The 24,310-nt window shown below is 38.7% G+C and overlaps 1 protein-coding gene and 1 pseudogene across 2 annotated transcripts in view; both read right to left on the minus strand.

Moving 5' to 3' along the window:
* LOC114025972 (beta-1,3-galactosyl-O-glycosyl-glycoprotein beta-1,6-N-acetylglucosaminyltransferase-like) overlaps window positions 1–23,691 on the minus strand; it is a 31,394-nt gene extending 7,703 nt beyond the window's left edge. For both annotated transcript variants that reach the window (XM_027839521.1, XM_027839522.1), the window contains exon 1: window positions 23,468–23,691. The gene's annotated coding sequence lies outside the window, so the exon portion shown is untranslated. The remainder of the gene's footprint in view (window positions 1–23,467) is intronic.
* On the minus strand, window positions 4,622–6,240 carry LOC114025973 (annotated as a pseudogene).
* Window positions 23,692–24,310: the final 619 nt, after the last annotated feature.

Raw genomic sequence — 24,310 nt, forward strand, 5'->3', positions numbered from 1 at the left:
TTCAAAACAAACCAAAAAACAAAACCCAAGCCCCAGATCCATTTTAGAAATGCCTCTTCCATCTTATACTTGTGTTGCTGCTTTTTTTTTTTTACATTTATCCCTACTGAATTTCATCCACTTAGGGCCCGCTCTGGACTGATACCTCCAAAAGGTTGGGCTCCCCTATATACCTGCAGGTGAGGAACATGTTCTGGGGTAGGGAATGGGGTAGGACTCAGTATATTGAGTCTAGAGAAGCACTGGATGAAGATTAAAGGTCTTCTTCATGTGACAGCCCTTCAAATACCAGAAGACAGCTATCATGCCCCTATCCCTAATTCAGTCTTCTTTTCTCCAGGTTAAACAAGCCCAGTTCCTCCAACCAATCTTCCTGTGTGAGTGAGTCACACAATTTTTATTGTGTTTACATTTAATATTTATTATAGTTATATTTAAACATATTTTATTTATTTTAATTTTAGTTATGTTTATAATATTATATTAATGTTTAATATTAATAATATGTATTATATTTGAGATGTCTTGCTAAGCACAAAAGAAAGGCAAAAAAAAAATCTCTGAACTCAAGAAGTTAACATTCTAAGGAGGAGAAAAGTGCAAACAGCTATGTATATACAATATAGATAGAGAATATCTGAGATATAGATCAAAACCTCACTAAGACTTTTGAGATACTCTGGTCACACACACACACACACACACACACACACACACCCCACAGCATACCCTGTAAATGGAAAACAATCTCAGATGAAAAGCACTAGAAGTTGGAGTATCACAAAAGGCTTCTTGCAGAAGGTGGGATCTGAGGCGAGTCCTGAAGGAGGCCAGAAAAACCAAAAGGTAGATGTGAGTAGGAAGAGCATTCCAGGCAGCAAGTGAAAAGGCAGAGTCAGGAAATGGAGCAAAATGCAAAGAACAGTGAGTAGGCCAATATAACTGGATTATAAAATATGTAAGGGGGAATAACATCTAAGAGGATTAGGAAGATAGAGAGGGGCTAGGTTGTGAAAGGCTGGAGATGATAGCGAACAATCGGAGTTTTTTGAGTATGAAGGTGACATGGTTAGAACTGGGCTTTGGCAACTGAGGAGAAGATGGACTAGAGGGAGGAGACACTTGGGGCAGGGAGACAACCAGAAGGATGTAATCATCCAGGCATGGGGTGATAAGGGCCTGTACCAGACTAGTGGCTCTATCAATGTCGTGAATGGGATGTATCTAAGAGATGCCTAGAATATTCCACACACAATATTCCAAATGAAGTCTGATGAAGGCAGGATGGAGTGGGACTATAATCTTTCCAAGCCTAGAAGCCATGCCCCATCTTAATGCAACCCCAGGTCACATTAACATTTATGGCTGCCATATTGCATTGCTGACTTATACGGAACCTGCAGTTCAAAAAAAACCAAAAAACAAAACCCAAGCCCCAGATCCATTTTAGAAATGCCTCTTCCATCTTATACTTGTGTTGCTGCTTTTTTTTTACATTTATCCCTACTGAATTTCATCCACTTAGGGCCCGCTCTGGACTGATACCTCCAAAAGGTTGGGCTCCCCTATATACCTGCAGGTGAGGAACATGTTCTGGGGTAGGGAATGGGGTAGGACTCAGTATATTGAGTCTAGAGAAGCACTGGACGAAGATTAAAGAAACCAAATGTGTCCCGGAAGAATACAAGGAACACAGTAAGGAACACAATAAACTGAGAGCATATTCATTTTCATTTTAAATTAGATCTCTTAAATATTTTAAAACCATATTTACTTTAAATATGTAATATAATAATGCATTAGTTTAGTTCTATACAGTGGGAGATTTTCCTAATGTTAAATATATTATTAACATGGCATGGAGGATTACCACCTTGGCATCAGCTTCAAGGCCCATCTTTGATATACACTTTGGATACACGTGCCTGAGGCAAGCTCCTTAACCTACTGCAACCCTAGGCAACTCTATCAGACTGTTAAGTTGCAGAAGATTTGCAAATCTGCACTGATAGAACATTCTCTACACCAATGAAATCACAAATTTTCAACAACAGCAAATGAAGGTGTAGACTCAAAGAATTTAAGAACTGAAAGGAACCCTAGAGATCATCGTAGTCCAGAGATTGGCAAACTGTGGCCCACGGGTTAAATCTGTCCCTCCACCATAGTTTGCTGACCCTTCATCTAGTACAATCTTCCTATTTTACAGATGAAGGAATCGGGGCTTATAGGTTAAGTGACTGAGTTCAAGGTCACACAGCTAGACAATGGTACAGTCAGGTTTTGGCATATGACTTGTGAAAGGTTGCCAACTGAACTGGACATAATTCTAATATCATTCAAAAGCTGTCAGAAAGTAATTTTAGCCTCTATCCAAAAAAGGCATCCTTTGGGAAGATCAGCTTTGGGAGGGATGTATATAAAGCAGTAAGGAAAGAACACAAGAACTACCTGGTGAAATCAGATAGCGATAAGTGAATTCAATTGTGGCAATCAGTGGTGTGACAGATGTGGTAGCCAGATGGCTCTCCCATCCATGAATTTCAACTTGCATTTCAAGCAACTCAGGGTTTTTGAAATTAACATTTCAGAATCGACACCAAAAAAAATTTTTTTTTAATATGGAACCAAACCTCTATCACAGATTCCCCTCCTTCCTTAAAAGCTCCCCTTCCCATATAAATAAAATGCCACTCTATATCACAAATTCAGTTTTACTAAGTATCAAATCATGTCAGATAGTTCATCTTTCACAGAAAATATAAAAGATGAGGGACAAAACAAGGTGATAGAGGAGCTATGGATCACAGCATATAGTGTATCTTCCTGTTATTTTGATAAGGGGGACCAATTCCTAGTCCCCATTTGCACAAGGCTAAACACCAAATCCTCTTGATGCAGCCTCACTCTTATTCTATACAACCTGATAGTGAAATATATATGTATGTGTACATGTATATCTATATACATGTGTGTGCATAAATCTATATATATATATACATACACCTATAAAATGTATGTGTACACATATACACATAAGCATTTTACCTTATTCTCATCTACAGGGCACCCACCCACATTGTATTCATACAGGTGCCACTATACATGCAGAATTCTGTGAGCTAAAAATGTATATAGAGAAGATCTAAGTGTGGAAGGAAAGGAGAAGGGAATAAGCATTTATTAAGTGCCTACTATATGTCAGGCACTGTGCTAAGGGTTCTACAAATATTATCTCATTTGATCCTCACAACAACTCTGTGCTGTTATTATCCCCATGCAGTTGAGGAAATTGAGGTAAACGGAGGCTAAGTGACTTGCCTAGGGTCACACAACTATAGTGTCTGAGATCAAATTTGAAGTCGGGTCTTCTCAAGATGGAAATTCATGAAAGCTGGGAGATTGATGAACTGGGAGTCAAGAGGATTCAAAAAGAAAATGTGAGTTGCTTTTATCATTATTATATGAATGTGCTATATAATATTGGGAGGATAAATAAAAGGAAATGACTGTTCAAGTAAAAAATCATACTCTTATGCCACAAAAGTCAACAAGAATGGCATCACTCTAGATGAAATCAAAGAACTATGTTTTAGTGAATGCTTACCAATAGAATTTTAGCACAGAAAGTGTAGGGGCTTTCATGATTTGTAACCTTGGGAAAACCACTTAATCTTTGTCTTCCTCAGTTTCCTCAACTGTAAAATGAGAGGGGGGGCAATAACTGCACCTATCTTGTTAAGATTGTGGTGAGAATCAAATGAGATAATATTTCTAAAATACTTCACACAGTACCTGGCACATAGTAGGCACTTAACAAAAGCTTGTTCCCTTCTCCCCTTTCACTGCTGTTATGAAGACTCATTATTAAAAAATGCCTGATTGCAAAATAATTTCCCCAGTAACTCCATGAGGTATTTCAAGAATTACCATTCCCATTTCAAAAATGAAAAACTCAGGCTTAGAGAGACTAAGTGAATTTTATGCTTGCTCAACCTCCAATGAGCAAAGCATTGTGTCAGGTACTGAGAGTGATTAAAAAAAAAGATTGAGTAAAACATGATCCATGTTCACAGAGAACCACCGGTCTAGAGTGAGAGATAATACAAGGATCCAGACACTATAAAGATAACATGTTAAGCACAGAAGGAAGGTCCAAAGTGTTCATCTACAGTCAGAACTCTGAACAAACATGTTCTAAATCAGGTAAAGAATAACTATAACATTTTAAAACTGTGCCTCTGTTTAGTAACTTCTACTCCTAAAGGAATCATGTGTATGAGAGAGTTTACCTTAATTATGACACACTAGGTTGGAAAGGGATGGGGAAAGAGGTGTCTAAATTTTCAGTTTCAAAAATCTTGCATTTTACATTTAGAGAATCTGACTGAGCCAGAATTTTCATGTGCTTGCCCAAGGTTCTAAATAAAGACATCAATCTTTAGAGAGATTGGGAATTAACATGGAGACTAAAGCTCAGTTATTCTTCAAAGTTGATATTAGCTGGTTGAGTCTTTATCCATTAAAGTGAACAACTGAAATGACAACTCAAAGCAGTTTTCTTAAAATGTGTAAGTATATTTATTAATGGATTTTTGTTTGTAATTTGTCTTTTTTCTCTTCTTTAAATTCCTTTAACTGTTGAAGATATCTTCAGTGATATAGCAGAAGCCGTGCAGCAAGAGAAAGATGGAGGGGGGATGAAGGAAACAGGGCTAGTAGAAGGGTTGGCTTCTACCCAGAAAAGAAAGGAAAGAGAGTAGAAGGAAGTGTCCAGATTGACTAAAATAGCATCCAGAAGAAGAGGAGACTCTTACTGTGCTTACTGATTGCTTTGACCTCCAGTCTGACTGCTTCAGCAGTCGGAGAGAAACCTTCCCTCCTGTGTTTGCCCTTCATTTAGGGCAGGAGCTCAGTCAGGGATGCAATTGCTGGGAGATCAGTTGGAGGTATCAGAGTGAGCACTTCCAGGGGAGGTCCTTAGAGAAGGGGTAGTAGCACCCTGCCAACCTCCATTAGCTCATGTTTACACAGCCAGAAGTGTCAGGGGCAGGACCAGAACACAGTTCTTCTCAATTCCAAGGTCAGTCATCTAACCACTGCATCATGCTGCCTCCCAAGACTGGTGCCCTGTGGACTATTCGTTTGATTGGCTGCAAGTTCATCACTGTACCCTTTTGTCTAGCTGATAACATGGTGAAGGGTAGCCACCTGTGACTGCATGTTGGCTTCAACGCGGGCTCCTTGGAAGAATCCCCATTGAATGACTGCACGCTCACAAACAATCTCCAGAGTTTGATGTGTTAAGAGAACTGAAAGAATCGGCTGAATCGGGTGTTGAGACTGAGTTAGCTTGACTTCCATGGGCTGACACACTAGTAGCTTAAATACTGGCTTCCTCTTGAAATTTACCTATGTCCTTCTCATGCCAGATTCACTTATTTCCAAACCAGTTTGACCCCTGTGAAACACTGTGATGCCACATTTCTTGACTGGCTCCTCTTTGGCTTCCTCACTGGGGTAAGGGTTGCTGAGAGGGGAATAGAAACATTCCTTCAGGATTTCTGTGACTTGCTTGTTGAAGTTTCACCTAGCATCCAAAATCTACAAGTGCAGGATCATGACGGGTTCATATGTGCTCTGCTCGGGCTGCACCTGAACGGAGCTGAATTTGAGGGGGATGATACCATTCTTTCAATGTCCTTTGGTGAGATGACCCTGGTTTGGCTCTGCTCATAAAACAGGTTCACCACATGTGTACTGAACTCGTTAGCATACCTGTTCATATTCAGTTTTGTGTGGTAGATCTGTCAGATTTATAAGACTTTGCCCCTGTAGTCAGAATGCTCAGCTGAGCTGTTTGAGCCTACTCCCTGATGCTGCTGCTACAGATCCTCCACCTTTCTCAAGCCCTACTACCTGCTCTGCCAACAGCATGTTGTCTGACAGCATCAACTGGGGGGCTGCTGGCTCCTCTTCCTGAGCTTCTCAGATACTTAACACTGTTTTTTCTTTGATTTCTCACAACACATTAAACAAGGCAGGCTTCATTCTGTAGCAGTTTAATGAGTGTATCCTGGCCTTTTGCCTTGTCCAAACTCTGGTTCTGTGATGGTGATACTTGCAGTAAAATGTTCCGTTTTTTCCTCCCTCTCCCTTGGTCCCTCCAGTCCCATATTGCAAGTATTGAGGCAGGCCAGGGTGTCCTGCCACCCCTACCCCAACATTCTTGCCCAGGGTTCTAAATAAAGGCATCAATGCTTAGAAAGACAGGGAATTAACCTGGAGACTAAAGCTCACTTGGTGAGTTTTGATTATTCTTCTTCAAAGTTGACATTACCTGAAGTTTAGTGATGATATATTAAAGTGAACAACTCAAATGGCAACTCCTAGTTGCAAAAAAAAATTAGTTGTTGGTACCATGGTATTATTTTTTCATTAAGTTTTATGGTAATGATCCCCATTTTCTAAAATGATCTCTATTTTTAAAATCTATGTGTACATGAAAACAGTACTTTTGAGAATAAAAAAGCTTCGCAAAAATCATGTAATCTCTGTTAGAAGGAACCCCAAGAAGTGAGTCACCATAGAAAATATTTTATTTGGAAAAACAAAAGGGGCTCATTTTCCCCTTAAACTGTTCTTCCTGTAATATGGCCCTTTTCTACCAGAAGCCAAATCAAAGACTATTCCACCTAGGATGGTTACCTAGATGACAGAAGTAGCAAAAAAGGATTCATAATTTAAGTAGATATCATTTGAGGTCCCCATATATCTTTTCTAAAAATTTTTATTTTATTTTTAATTTATGGAATTCAAACAAGCAATTCCATCACATAGATTAATAAAAAAAGATGATTGCACACGAAACTACAAATCTATTACGTATAACTTGCTATCTCTCTTAAATATATAATAAAGTTATTGTGTAAATATCTTTTTCCTCCCTTTTTTCTCCCCACCCCTCACCCCTGCACCCTAGAGATGGCTACCATTAGACACAAACAGGTTTGTGTGTGTGTATACATATACACATACACATATATGTATGTGTGTATGCATTTAAAATTATTCTATACATACTTCTATTTATTAGTTCTTTCTCTGGATGCAGATTTTAAGATTCTAATCCCACTGCCTCATATTGCAGATGAGGAAACTGAGGACCAGAGAGGATAAGAAACTTGCCCAAAGGTCATACAACTAATTTATTTTAAACCTTTGAACATTCGGTTTCATCAGAGAATGTCAGACATACATAGAGAGCAGAAATGAATGTTGCAAATAGGAAGTAGTCCATCTTCTTTTCTTATTCTAGTTCTTCATAGCTCTTCCAGTGCTGGGAGCAAAATAAACCCCCCTCAAATGCTTGTTGAAAGAAGGGAATATTGCATACCTCTATGAAATCTTTATCTGTAGATGCACTGTGTCAAATAGCTTCTTGAACAGATAAGACTATGTTATTTAAAAGTACAGTTAGGGAACAAAACACAGACCTGAGGTGCTTTTAAGTACCAAATTTATAGCTGAAAAAAACAAACCAACCAGAAAATAGCTAGCTTTACATTGTGTGGTATAACAGGAAACGTCCATAAATTGGAACTTGAGTTCAGAATCCTGGCTCTATCATTAACTTGCTCTGTCACCTCAAACAAGTTATTCAAACTCCCTGGGCCTCATTGCCTCATCTATAAACATGAAGGAAGTGGATTAGGTCAGTTTTCCCCAATTTCTCTGTGCTATGGAAGCCCTCTGTTTCTCAACTAAAGCTTCATAACAGGGATGGAAAAGGGTTGAGGATGGAGGAGTTTTGGCAGTGTGCTAATGAGAAGCAACTGAACTTGAAGTCCAAAGACCTGACTCTTAAGTTCTGTCTCTGACCCAAAAGAGCTGTTACCCTGAGTTAAGCTACCTTTTCAGGATATTATGTGAAAATAGAAATAATATTTATACTATCTATTTAACAGATGTGAGGAAAGTGCTTTGTAAGCCTTAAAACATTAAGGAATTGTTATTATATTTTTATTATTTACAATGTGCATGTGTATTGAAAGTCTTATAATCCAAACAGCAGATTTAAAGGGAATATTGATAGGCACATCTCATTTAGCAAAGTGATGAATCTGGGGTGTGTGCCAGTAGTTGCTAAGATCGAGGTCATAAGATTGAGAGCTCAAAAAGAGTTTAGATACTTCATGCCCACATAGATAGTATTATTGCCATAAAAAAAAGCAGTCAAGAGATGCATCATAATGCCAATTTATCTGCTGACTTTTTCATGTCTATACATACAGTAACAATATTATTTGAAGGATAACTGTAAATAAGTTATTCTGAATATTATAAATAATTAAATCAACTACAAATATTGCCCAAGATCATATAAGTAACAAACATGAGAAGCAGAATTTGAACTTAGATCCTCTGACTTCAGAGACAATGCTCTTTCCATTGTACTTCCACCTTATCATAACTATCATGTGTACTGGGGGAAGGGGACACAGAAAAATTGATATTAAATGTTATGTAGTAGAATAAGCTGAAAACTCCCACATAGAGTTCTCATGAGGGCCTACTATATTTATTTTTTCTTGATTATAAAAAAGCATTTGACTTTTTAAGAAAAAATGCAGCCTTAGAGGTTTTCCTCTAGCAAAGTATCTTTCACGTACATACTAAGGTCATACAAGATTCTCTGACTGAAGCAAACAAGAATAGAACATTGTTCAGTGACCTTTTGTTATCAAGGAGGCATAAACAGGAAAAAACATTCACCCGAGGTGTTGACTCCCATGAAGGAGGAACACCAACATAGAGTCCAAATGAAAGAGGAATTCCCTCTAGATAGTGATGCCCTTCAGATGCCTCTGGTTCTAGATGATATTGTACTGATTACATCAACTCCTAGAATACTGCAAGGTGTCCTCAACTAGATTTAAGACTACTCAAGAGATTTGTCTCATCATTCATAAAGGGAAACCCAAATGGATGAAGACTATCTAATGTCCACACTATGACTTGAAACTGGATGGGCAACACATTGGCTCATGGTATTCCACCAATACACACAACCTGGAAAATTACAGCAGATGAACAATAAGCTAGGTCCAGAATTGAATAGGAGGAATAAAGTAGGCTAGAGTATACTCAATCAATTGCACAGGACTTTCAACCATCCTAAGCTAGTTTTCCTATCACAAAAACCTATATTTTTAACAGTAACATTCTTCTTCTTCTTCTTTTTTTTTTTTTTTTTTTTTTGCTTTTTGGTGAGGCAATCGGGGTTAAGTGACTTATCCATGGTCACACAGCTAGTAAGTGTCAAGTGTCTGAGGTCGAATTTGAACTCAGGTCCTCCTGACTCCAAGGCTGAAGTTCTCTCCACTGAGCCACCTAGCTGCCCCAATAGCAACATTCTCTGGGTGATGGCATGTGGGTTGTTAGATCACCACTCTCTCCAAGGAATCAAAAGCGTGGGATCACAAAGAGCATTAGAGAAAGATATTGCAGGCATATGTAGGCTATGACACATTAATAATAACTTGTAAATAAGAAGTAGTGTAAAAGATCCAGAAAATATATGATCATGAAAATAAGTTACATGGTCATGCAGCAAAAGATCTAGTCAAAACCTAGATTTAACTAGCAATTGTGGGGGATGGGAGAGAGAAGGTAACAAAACTGCATTGAATAAGTGATTCTATGAAACTGCCTGTGTCCACAATAAATCCAGAAATAATCATTTCCACAGGAATAAGACCTGGGGGGTGGGGGTGGAGCCAAGATGGCAGAGTAAAAGCAGTGACTTGCTTGAGCTTTCCTCCAAACCCCTCCAAATACCTGTAAAAAGTGGCTCTAAACAAATTCTAAAACAGCAGAACCCACAAAAAGACAGAGTGAGGCAGATTTCCAGCCCAAGACAACCTGGATGGTTGATCAGAAAGGTATTTCACACTGGAGTGGGAGAGGAGAACAGTTTGGCGTGGGCTTGCAGGCCACAGTGAACCTGGAGTAGGCCTCAGAGGACTAATCATAGGCAGCTGTGGCAGTTTCCAGACTTCTCAACTCATGAATGCCAAAGACAACTTAGGTCAGTAGGAAAAGTCTGTTTCTGCAGTATTGAGAGAGAAGCATAGGGTCCCAGCCCTGAGCATAGCCCTGGGGCAGTGGCTACCTCTAGAACTTCCAGCCCACAGAGTGAGGGGAAATCGAGTGGCTGATAAGAGGGGGATTGCAGGGATCTCTCTGCTGGTGCAGGATTCTCCTGCTTTGCCCACACTTGGATCTGGGTCACAGTTCTGGGTGGCAGTCCTGGGGTGAGGAAGAACGCTGGAGTGGTGGAGCTTGTGGTGGCTGTGGAGAGGGAATCCTCCTCACAGTTCCAAGGCAGAAAAGAGTGCTTGTGGTCACTCATAGACCACAGCACAGACCAGGAAAGGAGTAAACACCTTGCCCTTGGTGGTACCACCTTGGAAGAAGTGAAAATTTACAGGTGCCTAGAAGTATCTCTGAAAACAGCTGCAAAAAACTCCTGAAGCTTGGGACAGTACACTCTCCACACTGGAAACAGACTCCTACCTTAACAAGCAGTCTATAACTCAAGCAATTGGCTGAGAACATGAGCAAGCAGCATAAAAAGAATCAGACCATAGAATCTTTCTTTGGTAACAAACAAGAACAAAACATACAACCAGAAGAAGACAATGAAGCCAAAGCTCCTACATCCAAAGCCTCCAAAAAAATATGAATTGGTCCCAGGCCATGGAAGAGCTCAAAAAGGATTTTGAGAAGCAAGTAAGAGAAGTAGAGGAAAAACTGGGAAGAAAAATGAGAGTGATGCAAGAAAAGCATGAAAAACAAGTCAACAGCTTGCTAAAGGAGACCCAAAAAAATTTGAAGAAAATAACACCTTTAAAAATAGCTTAAACCAAATGGCAAAAGAGGTCCAAAAAGCCAATGAGGAGAAGAATGCCTTAAAAAGCAAAACTGGCCAAATGGAAAAGGAAATCCAAAAGCTTACTGAAGAAAATACTTCCTTAAAAATTAGAATGGAGCAATTGAAAGCTAGCGACTTTATGAGAAATCAAGACATTGTTAAACAAATTCAAAAGAATGAAAAAATAGAAAACAATGTGAAATATCTTACTGGAAAAACAACTGACCTGGAAAATGGATCCAGGAGAGATAATTTAAAAATAATTGAACTCTCTGAAAGCCATTATCAAAAAAAGAGCATAGACATCATCTTTCAAGAAATTATCAGGGAAAACTGCCCTGATATTTTAGAACCAGAGGGCAAAATGGAAATTGAAAGAATCCACCGATCACCTCCTGAAAGAGATCCCCAAAGGAAAACTCCTAGGAATATTGTAGCCAAATTCCAGAGTTCCCAGGTCAAGAAGAAAATATTGCAAGCAGCCAAAAAGAAACAATTCAATTATTGTGGAAACACAATCAGGATAGCACAAGATTTAGCAGCTTCTACATTAAGGGACTGCAGGACATGGAATATAATATTCCAGAGGGCAAAGGAGATAGGATTACAGGCCAGAATCACCTATCCAGCAAAACTGAGTATAATCCTTCAGTGGAAAAAAAATGGAAATTTAGTGAAATAAAGGACTTTCAAACATTCTTGATGAAAAGACCAGAGCTGAACAGAAAATTTGACTTTCAGATACAAGACTCAAGAGAAACATGAAGAGGTAAACAGGAAAGAGAAATCATAAGAGACTTATTAAGGTTGAACTGTTTACATTCTTGCATGGAAAGATGATATTTGTAACTCATGAGTCCTTTGTCAGTATTAGAGTAGTTGGAGGGAAAAAATTATATGTAGATAGATAGATAGACAGACAGATAGATAGACAGATGGCACAGGGTGAGTTGAAGATGAAGGGGTGATATCTGGAGAATAAAATTAAGGGGTGAGAGAGGATTATACTGGGAGAAGGAGAAAGAGAGAGGTAGAATGTGGTAAATTATCTCACGTAAAACAGACAAGAAAAAGCTTTTACAGTGGAGGGGAAATGGGGGGAAAGAGAGAGGGAATGAGTGAATCTTATTCTCATTGGATTTGGCTTAAGGAGAGAATAACACACACACTCAATTGGGTATGGAAATCTATCCTACCCTACAGAAAATGGGGGGGAAGGGGACAAGAGAGCAGGAGGATGATAGGGGGGAAGGTTGGTTGGAGGAGGGGGTAATCAGAAGCAAACACTTTTAAGGAGGGACAAGGTCAAAAGAGAAAATAGAATAGATGGAGGGCGGGATAGCATGAAGGGAAATATACTTAGTTTTTCACAACATGACTACTATGAAAGTGTTTTCCATGACTACACATGTATAACCTGTATGGAGTTGCTTGCCTTCTCAATGAGGGTGGGTGGGGAGGGAAGAAGGGAGAAAATTTGGAACCCAAAATTTTAAAAACAAAAGTTAAAATTTGTTTTTGTTTTCATATGCAACTGGGAAATAAGACATACAGGAAATGGGGTATAGAAATCTATCCTGCCCTACAGGAAAATTGAAGGGAAAGGGGATAAGAAAAGGGGGGAGAGATAGAAGGGAGGGCAGATTAGAGGAATTCAGAATACATGCCATTTTGGGGTGGGGGCAGGGATGAGATGGGGAGAAAATTTGGAACTCAAAATCTTGTGGAAGTGAATGTTGAAAACTAAAATTAACTAATTTTTTTTTAAAAAAAGAAGACCTGGGGAAGAAATCTGCTTGACCTTGTTTCCCTGTTTTGATAAGGACCTTACAGTACCATTGCATAGAGGAAGCAGGAATGAAACTGAGTCCTGAGGCTGTTTCTGCTTTTTCCTTATATCTCCAGGGCTTGAAATATTTCTTGATTTTATTGATGCTAAGAAGGGATTGGGTGGGGCCAATGAAGTACGAGCTCACCCCTGGTACAGAAAGGCCTCTGGATCCTACATCTGTCTACACAGCAGTTGGGGTGAAGAGTTCAGAACTCTCCAAGAAGGTGCAGTCTGAAAGGGAGGTAGATTGCCCCTCTACCCCCTAAAAAGCATTCAATTCCTTGTGGGAAGTAAGTGGTACAGAAGCAGATAAATATGGCAGTGGTCATGACCCTCAACCACAGGATCCTAGAATGTCCTTACAATATAGTGGGAGAGGACCTTAATGGAGACTGCTTAATTCCAATGTCTTCCCTCTGTCATTATTTCCACTTTTATCCTATATATAATTTGTTTGTATGTAGTTGCTTGTGTATCATCTCCCCTGTTGGACTGTGAGATCCTAGAGAGCAGAGACTGTCCTTTCCCTTTCTTTGTATCCCTGGTGCTTAGCACAGCGCCTGGCATGCAGTTGGTGCTTAACAAATGTTTAGTGACTGTCAGTGGAGCAAATGAAGGTCCGGGGGTGAAGCAGTTACACTATAGATGCAGGGGTCTGTGGCATGGAAGAATTACCAGAGGAAGAGTGAACAGTGCCAGGATGACAGGTTCCCTTGTTCATACCCCTAGTCACTCTGGTCTAACAGATCTGCCACAGAAGATTCCAATATATTGGGTCAATCCTCTAGGGTAGATTTATGGGAGAAGATGGACAAAAATTACAGAGGATGGAAAAGCAAAGGGTAGGAGAGGGGGGGCATTTCTAGCCATCCTCTACCTCCTTCCTCAGATCTCCCTCGAGTACTTACCTGCATCTCTCTGTCACCCTTCTCACATTTCTTCTTACATCATACTTTCTTATGTATCTGATAGCACAGTGCTCAATATATACTAGGCACTTAAATCTTTTATTGAATTAAATCTTACTGAATTTTACATCTCCCTTATTAGATTTTAAGCTCCTTGAGTGTGGAAAATATATCTTTTTTTCATACTGGCATTTCTAGTACCTAACAATGTTCATAGTAGGGATTTAACATGCATCCATTAAATTCCAAGGAAGGTTAGTTATTTCCAAAGATAAGATAAGATAAGATGAAAGGTCCAAAAGGTCTTAGAATTTCATACTGAAAATAACTATTACATATTAAAAGAAATGACTGTGTGTTTATTGTTCACTGACAAATAGCAGAATCCACCCCTAGCAGATAGTTTGCTGCAGCCAAATTTTGGGCCAGATTTCAGCCTTGGTCATTATTACTAAGCTATATCACCAATATTTCTTCCTTCCTTCCTTCCTTTAAAAGTTGATGATAATTTATCATCAGTAGAATTCTATTCACTCATTTTTCTGAAGCCAACTAGAAAAACAGCAAACTCCCCACCATGAAACAGATATTTCTTTAGGATTTAACATCGATAAGAATTACTGCATCCTATTAATTCCTCTCAGTACAGGCCAAATCCCGTTATAGCAAACATCATTACAAAAAAAAAAATCTGTCTATAAATAGTTCTTTAGCTACATAAGAAATCATTTAGTCATGGGTAAGATGTGTAATGCCCAAGAAATGAATAGTCAACAGTATAGACATCCTTTATATGCCAAGAGTTCTCATAGTTTTTGGAGTCCCGTCTCACTGTAGGGGCAATAGTGGGAGATATGCTGAAAATCAGAACTCATTTTCCCATCGTATCAGAGTTGACATTTTTCTAGCGATTTAAACTTTGAAAAGTGCTTTAACTCGCTTGATCCTGACAACGATCCTGTGAGGCAGATGCTATTATTATCTCTATTTAACAGATAAGGAAAGTGAGGCACAGTGAGATTAAGTGACTTGCCCAAGTACCACAGCTAGTGTATGAGGCAAAATTCAAACTCTGTTCTTCCTGATTCTGGGTCCTGTACTCTATCCACTATATCACCTAGGTGATGTAAACAGTGGCTGGATTTCCAGGCTAATCCACAAAAGATTATTATTAATAAAGCAGCTAAAGTACTATACTTTTTTTTTCTTTTTAAAAGTCCAAACCCACAATTTCACTGGTTTAGGAAATTCCCTCCCTCTACCAATGCAGATGTGGAATTGTCCTGCAATTCATACCGTATAATTTTCACCACTGCATAATCGTTGCACCCTGGTTTTTTTGTTTGTTTTTCCCTAGTCCAAAAATTGATTTATAACCTTTTGTCACATAATTGTATAATTCTGTTGGACATACTGCTTAAAAAGTAAACAGAGCAGCAATGTATTCACCAGTGGTATATGGGTATGCATATATCTCTAATGCATCGGGAGCCCTGAGCCTAAAACTCTTGACACAGGAGCATTGTCAGTATATTTCCAAAAGCCGATTTACATGGTTTGTTTAGAGAGCTGCAGTACTAATGGTACTGTCACTCACCCCAGTAAAGAGCCCTAGACACAAGGAGGGGAATGGGCAGGGGAAGTAAGTCACTATGGTAAGACTTGTGTCTTCCCAATTTTAACATATATTCACGAGTATTCTGTGCATCCTAATCTCGCACCAAGGACAGTTCAGTAATAAATGATTTTTAAGTAATACTGGCACAAATAAAAAAAAAATAAAAAACTTCACATAATGGTCATATCCCACTTTTTTGCAAAACAATTTGGCATAAAATCTTCGATGATTTTGTGGTGAAATACAGATATCCTAGAGAGTTGTCTGAGGACATTGAGAGGTTAAATAATTTGTCCAGGGTCATACAGATAATATGTCTGAGGCAGGAACTGAACCCAGGTCTTCCTATCACAAAGTCCTGCTTTCTATTCCCTAGGTCAGGCTATCTCTCTTTCAAATTTCAAATAACACAGAAATTTTTTTTAATTCTAAGAATCCTCATATTCTATAGTATTATTCACTATTTTTACTACAATCTTAATTATGAATCTATATTATTTCAGCCAAATTATAAGATAAATGGACATTTGTAAGCTAACCTCACAAACCTACCCATCACTTATCTCACATTCAATGGAAAAATGTGCTCCAAGTCACAATTTATTTATGCCCTCTAAGTTACTCATCAGCTCCCATGGGTTTATCAGCTTGTGCAGATGACTCCCAGATCTATATACCCATCCCCAGTCTCTCTTCTAAATTCCAGTCCCACATCACCACTTGCCTATTAGACATTTCAGATTGGCTATTCCAGGGATATCTCAAAATTCACATCCAAAACAGAAGCCATTATCTTTCCCCCAAAACTAAGCCCTCTTCAGAATGTCACTACTTCTGTCAAGGCCATTGCCTGACTCCAAACTACCTTTTCATATACCTCACATGATATTCCCCTTTCCCTAGCTATGGCCTAGAGAAAGTAGCCTTTTTGCTGTAACTCAGTGGAAATATTTGATCTCTTGCTTTTTTGCCTCTGCACTAGTTATTCCACATGCTCTTTCACAAGGTGATCTCATCAGCTCCCATGGTTTCAATTATTGTCTCTATGCAGATGACTCCCAGATCTATTTGTTCTGCTCTGATCTATCTCCAGACCTCCAGCCTCACATCTTCAGCTGCCTATTTGATATCTCAACATGGTTGTCCTATAGACATCTTATACTCAACACGTTCAAAACTGAATTCATTATGTCCCCCAGCCTTCCCTTCTAATTTTCCTATAATGGTGGAGGTCCCATCATTCAGTCACCCAGGCTTACAACCAGTTTGTCATTCTTGATTCCCTTCTCTCACATGCATCCCTTACCCAATCAGTTGCCAAGTCCAGTTGCTTCTACTTTTGTGACATCTCTCATATACATATACCTTCTTCTCTCCTCTGACACTGTGAGTATCCTGATATAGACCCTTATCACCCTACACCTGGACTATTGTAATGGCCTACTGGTTGGTCTCCATACCTCAAATCTCTCCCTACTCTAGTACATCCATTCAGCTGTCAAAGTGATCTTTCTAAAGTATGGGTCTGACCGTGTCACCCTCCTATTCAGTAAACTCTAGTGCAGAGGTTTCCAAACTTATTTGGCCTATTACCCCCTTTTCAAAAAAAATTACTCAGTGTCCCCCTGGAAATCTACTTTCTTTAACCCTTTAACATTTTATTAAATTTGTGTCATTTCAAAAAATATATATAAAATATTTTTTAAATGATGCATTTTCAATTTAATAATTTGTTATAAATTTGTGGGTTTTTTCCTGCCTTGAAATTTTGATGACTCAATGTTATGTCATGTAACCATATAGTATCATGTGCATATTCCTGCGGATGCATGCTGGACTTTCTGACCATGTGTGACAAGCTTGCCTGCCAACGTTTGCTTGTTAAGACTTGTCGGCGAACTTGATCACTGATCTGTTATAACTTGCAATTTGTGTGTTTATTTGGAAAATAATGTAATCACTATGACTTTAACTCTTACGCAACAAATAAAACATGTAGGAATTCAAAATTTTCTTCTCTTCTTTCCTTATGCTTCCACTGCCCCCTTATTTTTATTCAAAGCCTCCCCCAGTTGCACCCAAGGCTACTAACACCTCCCCCAATTATTCTAGTTCCCCCAAGGGGGCAGTGTTGCACACTTTGTGAACTTATGCTGGTGGCTCTCCCTATTACCTCTAGGTTTAAATATAAAATTCTCTATTTGGCTTTTAAAACTGTTTATTATCTGCCCACTTCCTAGCTTTCCAGTCTTCTACTTTACTCCCCTCTAGGTTCTCTACCCACCTACCTTCTTTGTTCTTCCTCAAACAAAATGTCCATCTTCTTACTTTGTGCTTTCTTACTGACAATTCACTATGCCTGAAATTCTCTCTCATCTCACTTCCACTTCCTTTCATTAGCTTCCTTCAAGTCTCAGTTAAAATCCCACCTTCTGCAAGAAGCTTCTCTTGATCCCCCTTAATGCTAGTACCTTTTCTTGCTAACAAGTCTTGAATTGCTAATTTGTGAAATTCCTATAACTGATAAACTCAAGACATCTTGATCAAACTTATTGCAGATGAAATGAAAATCTTTTATAAAGGAAAAGTCAAAGAGAAGAAGAAATAAGGGCAGACAACTTTCAAAATTTGCAAGAACCATAAAAAACTCTCTCAAAAATCACCTAAGACTTCTATGAACTGATGGTGAGTGAAATGAGCAGAACCAAGAGAACACTGTACATAGTAACAACCACATTGTGCAATGACTGAGTTTGAGAGACTTAGCTCTTCTCAGGAATGCAAGGATCTAAGACAACTCCAAAAGATTCACAATGGAAAATGCTATCCATATCCAGAAAAATAACTTTGGAGTCTGAATGCAGATGAAAGCATACTATTTGCTCTCTCTTCTTTTGTTGTTTTGTTTTGTTTCTTCTTTCTTGTGGTTTATCCCATTAGTTTTAATTCTTCTTTACATTATGACTAATGTGAAAATACATTTAATATGAATGCATGAGTAGAGTCTATATCAGATTGCATGCCATCTTGCGGAGGGGGGAGAGGAAAGGGGAGAAAATTTAAAATTCAAAATCTTATAGAAGTGAATGCTGAAAACTAAAAATAAATAAATATTTTTTTTTTTTAAAATCACCTTTCTAGAGAAGATTCTGGGAAGATGGTGGAATAGGTCAGAAAACTTTCAGCTCTCCAAATTTCCTCCATGGAAAAAGACAGAACATTGCCTCAGAAGGAATATACAGCAGTGGAAATAAAAGTTAGGGTTAAGTGGTTGCTCTAAGAAAGTCAAGAAGATCCCAGGAAAGCCCTGACCTTCTGGGGCAGAGGTTCAGTCTGAGTGAAGTGCAAACACCTCCAGTCCAACTCTGTGGAATCAACAAACAAGTCCTGGGGGCAGCTTGGGTTGAAAGGCAGCCTCAGCCTTTCAAACTTTCATCTCACCAACAGTGTGGGGGTCTGAAGTCTGAGTAGGTGAAGGTTGAAGCACCTTCCACTATGGAGGGACCCCAAGCACAGATGGGCTGACCAGACCATCCAGGGCTGTAAATGTGCGGAGAAGGAGCTAACACACACCTAGTGAACGTAGTAGCAGAGAGGTGGGGACCCTGCTGGCTGTGGGCATTTGCAAGAGAGCAGCGCCCCTGTTTTCAGTTCCTGGGAAGAGAGGACAACTGTAGTTTGGAGTCACAGGAGAGACCACAGGGAGTAAGATCATTTGCAAGAGTGTGTGGTGGGGGTGGGAGGGGTGTCTAGCAGTGGCTTAGGAGTGGGGAGGAAAGCTCAAGGTTGAATCCTGGAACAGACTTCAGAAAATAACAGTAAGAAGGACCTGAAGCTTGGGGCATTATTCCCCATGACTCGGGACTAGAACTTGATCATACCAATACCTTCTAAAAACAAAAGAAAACAAAAAATAAAATAAAATAAAAATGAGCAAGCAAAAGAGAAAGAACCCAATCATAGACAGTTACTATGGGGAAAGAGATCTGGGTTCATATTCAGAGCAAGATAATGGAGCTAAAAGAGTCACTCTTTTTTCAGTGAGAAATGTCAAATGGTACCAAGCACAAAAAAAGTTCTTGGAAGAACTTTAAGAGGATTTAAAAATCAAATAAGAGAGTTCAAAGAAAAATTAGGGAAAAAAGAGCAATCTAAGAAAATCAATAAAATTATGAAAAGAAAATCACTCAACTTGTAATAGAGAATCAAAAATTTAAGTTAAGTATAATCCTGAATGGAAAAAAATGGACATTTAATGAACTGAAAGACTTTCAGGTATTTGTGACAAAAATAGCAGAACTTAAAGGAAAATTTGACATATAACATCCAGGAGAAATATGGGGTAAACATTAAGGACAACATTAAGGTAAACATAAGGAACTCAATGAGGTCAAATTGTTTGCTTCTTATATATGAAAATATTGTCAGTTCTTTTATGACTGTCATTTTTATTTGGGAAGTTTGAAAGAAAGGCTTGAGCTGAACTGAGTATGATGGAGTGATTCTAAAAAAAATTAAACTGTGTAGGGAGAGATAAAAAGAAACAATTAGCTCATACAAATGAGGCATAAAAGGAAAAACGAATACAGAAGAAGCTAGTGGGGGGAGAGCAGATAGTGCTAAAACTTTACTCTCATCAGGAATGGGTTAAAGAGGAAACAACATATAGATCTAGAAGGTTATACAAGTCTTCTAAATTCAGAAAGAAATAAGACAGCAAGGGAATGGGATGGGGAGAGAATAGGCGGAGGATCTCTGAAAGGTTGGGTAGATTAAAGAATCTGGCAGAAGTAAAGCAGAGGAGGGATAGGAATAGGGTGAGAAGGATAGTGAGGAAAAATAGGAAGAAGGAAAACATACAAGAAGTAATTATAGCTTAGAAGGTGAACAGAATGAATAAACCCATAAAATAGAAACTGATAGCAGATCGAAAATTTGAATTTAACAATATTTCAGGAAATGCTATAAAAATGAAAGATGCACACAAATATAAAATAAAGGTCAGGAGTAGAATTTATTATGTAAAAAAAGCAGGAATAGTAATCATGATCTCAGACAAAGTCAAAGCTAAAATAGATTTAATCAAAAGAGAAAAATAGGAAATAGGGAAACTACAGTATGGGTCAGCCATATTATCCAATATTGCTTTAGATCACTTAAAAGAACTACACAGTATAAAATACCTGAGAGTATACATGCCAAAACAGACACAAGAAGAATATGAACATAAACAGAAAACAGTTTTTGTACAAATAAGATTGGATCTAAATAACTGACATAATATTTATTGTTCATGGGTAGGTAAAGCCAATATATTTTTTAAAATGACAGTTTTACCTAACTAATCTATTTTTGTAATGTCATCCCAATTAAATTACTAAAAAATTATCTTATTGAATTGGAAAAAATAATAACAAAGATCAATTGGAAGAACAAAAGGTCAGGAACTTCAAAGAAACAGGAGAAAAAAAGATGTAAAGGAAGCGGATTCAGGAGCATCAGACTTTAAACTATATTATAAGATAAGAGCATTGTTGAAGTGTAAAATGGATAATTTTTTTATTATTTTAAAATTTTCTGTATAAATAAAACCTATGCAGTCAAGAATAGAAAGAATGCAGAAAATTAAGGGAAAAAACTTTCACAGACAATCTCTCAGATAGAAAATGATTGGGCTGTAATATTGCTGTGGCGTAGGAAATGATGAGCTGGATGATTTAAGAAAACATGGAGACTTGGACTTATGAAGGAAGATGCTATCCACCCTTCAGAGAGATAGATGACAAGTGGAAATAAGCATAGTACAGTCTTCCATATATGTGTATGAGTGTACATGTGGGTATGTTTATAGATATCTATGTATGTGTATATGTATGTATATGTGTGTATATAGCTATAAATATCTCAATTATTTGTAACCTTCTTTGGGACAGGAGGGAAAGGGAAAAACAAAGTAAAAAGTGCACAGCAGAGAACAAAAGAAAACCTACAAAGAAGCAAAGAAAAGCTAAACAGCTTTGAAAATAATGTGTAGTGTTTATTATACAGATTTTCTTGAAAGGGAAATTTGTTGTTTTATATTGAATACTTTCAATTTCTGCTGTGTATATGGCAATGCTTTTTTTTTTCTTTTCTTGTTTTGTATTTAAGTTTAAAATAAATTTTAAAATTTACCAAAAAGGAAAAAAAATCAGCTTTCTAATAAAAAATATGTGAATAGAGTCTGAAAAATGTTCATTTACCATTTAACATAAAACTACTTTTAACCTTGAAATGAGAAAAAAACCACACTACTTTAATATTTAAGAGGAACTAAAACTTCCAAGGATGTCTCATGTGGAATATTTCTTTAAAATCTATTAAGAATAACTGAAACAGCCACATAAGCTTGATTTTGCCATTTGACTGAAATGAAACAAGTGGCATAAATCCTTATTTAGGGAGCCAGTCTGAAACTGCTTGGGCAATTAACACTAGTCTTTAAAAACCATTCATCTCCTCTATTTCTTTAAACAAACCTGATTTTATGTACAGCTCAAAAAAAGACAAGGGAGGGGAGAAGAGATAGGGACATTAAGTTGCTGGTCAGAAATTGCATCCACACAAGATTTGCTCTTAAGAAAAAGTGTTTTGGGAGCAGCTAGGTGGTGCAGTGGATAGAGCTCTGGCCTTGGAGTCAGGAGGACCTGAGTTCAAATCGGACCTCAGACACTTGACACTTACTAGCTGTGTGACCCTAGGCAAGTCACTTAACCCTCAATTGCCTTACCAAAAAAAAAGTTTTGCTGATTTATTTTAACATACCATGGGCTTTTTTTTAATCAAACGTTTTTTTTTCCCCAATCACTGAAGCATATTTCCTAACAAGCTTAAGATCACTCACTTTTTAAAAGAAAAAATAGCAGCTGTATTGAGCTTTATCCAAACCCTAGCAGGGTGTATATAGATTTAAGGTTACTACCTGGCATTTCCCGTTTTTGACATATGATGCCAAACGCTAATTGGGTGTATCAGCGTTTCACATGAGCAACTGTTTGGAGGTAAGTAAAGAAGCGAACAAGAATACCATGAAGGCAAACTGTGTAAGGGAGAATGTACCAGAAAGAGAGCAGCTGTGCTAGCAGAGAGAGTACACCTGGAGTGTAAACAGTAAGACAAAGTAGAATCAAATAATTTCCACCTGAACACTTCCAACAAGCTGGGATTACTTTGGCGTAAGTGCTCTCTCCACTGACACAGATCTCAAGTCTCCTATGACTTTTAATGTCTTCAAGGCCAGCTGAAAACAAAATGATGATCCTGCAGCCAGCCCATCTGGTGATGAGACTCTCTGAATTTGACTGGTCAGGTTTACATAAAGTTTGACTCCAAGCTTTTCCTGCTTGGTAGGACCTGGAAGTCCGTGTGATTCACTAGAACAACCTTAGTACCCAGTGTTACCTGAAACCCACACGAAGCATCAGAGGAGGCATTGGTGGAGGACCTCTCTCTACTTCAACATATCTTCAAAAGTATGAGGGGGAAGGGATTAGCTCAAAACCAACACCAAGTTCCAGGTAATAAAATATAAACTTCTTTTTTCTTGCTTTTCTTCACTTTTTTGCTTCTGAGTTGGTTGCCAGTTTAAACAGTCTCGGGCAAAGTGACAGCCAATGGCACAAGAAATTAAACTATTCGGAGAGGCAGATTTTTAAGTCATCGAGGGAGAAACTGGGTTGTTGGACAAGCTTTTCTATGGGAAAATCTATGTCTCTATAAGTAACTTGGAAACACACATTTCCACAGTTAGGTGGAGGGGGCGCTTTCTTTATCAAATTTCAGGTTCCTGAGCCTAGCTACGTGTCTGACTGATGCGAGGGAGAGGGGAAGAAAGAACGATTAGAGAAAACACACCTATCTCCTAAACAAGTTCCATCAGCTAAACACTTTCAAAGTGCTTCTCCATTTCATCTGTAAAATAGGTTTTAAGCAGAAAAAGTGCACTCAGAAAAGCAGCCTGAAAGTGAGTCTCAGGTTGTACTGAGCATCAGACAAAAGGCCGGGCTATTGGGATTACGCTACCCTACGAGCGCCCAGAAAGCTACAAACTCCGACTTTCACTTTTTCCCAAGAAAGCAAAAACCCACTCCTTCCTCCCATCCCCCCCAGGCAGCGAGAGGAAGGAAGACCATTACCTGGGGCAAACACGTTGGCTCCATAGGCGCAGGATGAGTCCGAACCTCTTTCCAACGGCGCAGCTCCTGAGAACCCACTACTGTGCACACCTCACGGAAAGAGTGCTTGCTAGTTGCTGCTGCCGCTGCCTGCTTCCAAAGCTATCCTTTCTCCTGACCGCTCTGCCTCAAACAAGGAACCCCTCCTACGAGACCCACTAAAGTAGAATGGGCAACCTCCTCCAGCACTCCACCTCCTCCCCCTTGCCTCTCCCACCCCTGAAACCAAAAGGAGGAGCCAAGAGCCAGAGGAAGACCTGGGATGAGGGCGCCCTCTGGGTATCACCAGAGTAAAGATAGTTCTCTCATTCTTCCCTAAACTCTCCTTTCAACCCAGATGGGAAATTTCACAACCTCCCAAGTACATCCGCTGTCTCCCTTAGTCATGACCTCAAGTTCTTCTTCCTCCTCTTTCTTCTTTTCTCAGTTCCCTTTATCCCTCCCATAAGGGCCACCTCAATGCACGAGAGAAATTGGAATATTTAACTTTTTTTTTTTTACAATTGTTTTCATGTTTCCCCAACCAACGGGAGAAACCAAAATTCAGACCAATTTTTATTCTCTCCTCTTCTTAGGACAATGATGGTTAGTGGCAACTGATCAAAGAACAGAAGGAACAACACGGATAACTAAAAAGGAAGCATTTCTATGAGGCCCAGGCAACAGGTGTTCTAAATGCCCTTTATTAAATAGGCTGAGGTTAAACATTCTATGAGATCTCCCAGATTTCATAGCAAAAAGTGCAAAACTTCATTCTCCTGACCATAAACCGAAGATAAATTTTACAGCTTAAAAAAAATATCA

The sequence above is a fragment of the Vombatus ursinus genome, unplaced genomic scaffold (assembly GCF_900497805.2).
Source record: "Vombatus ursinus unplaced genomic scaffold, bare-nosed wombat genome assembly UNPS02014832.1, whole genome shotgun sequence".
Classification (NCBI taxonomy): Eukaryota; Metazoa; Chordata; class Mammalia; order Diprotodontia; family Vombatidae; genus Vombatus; species Vombatus ursinus.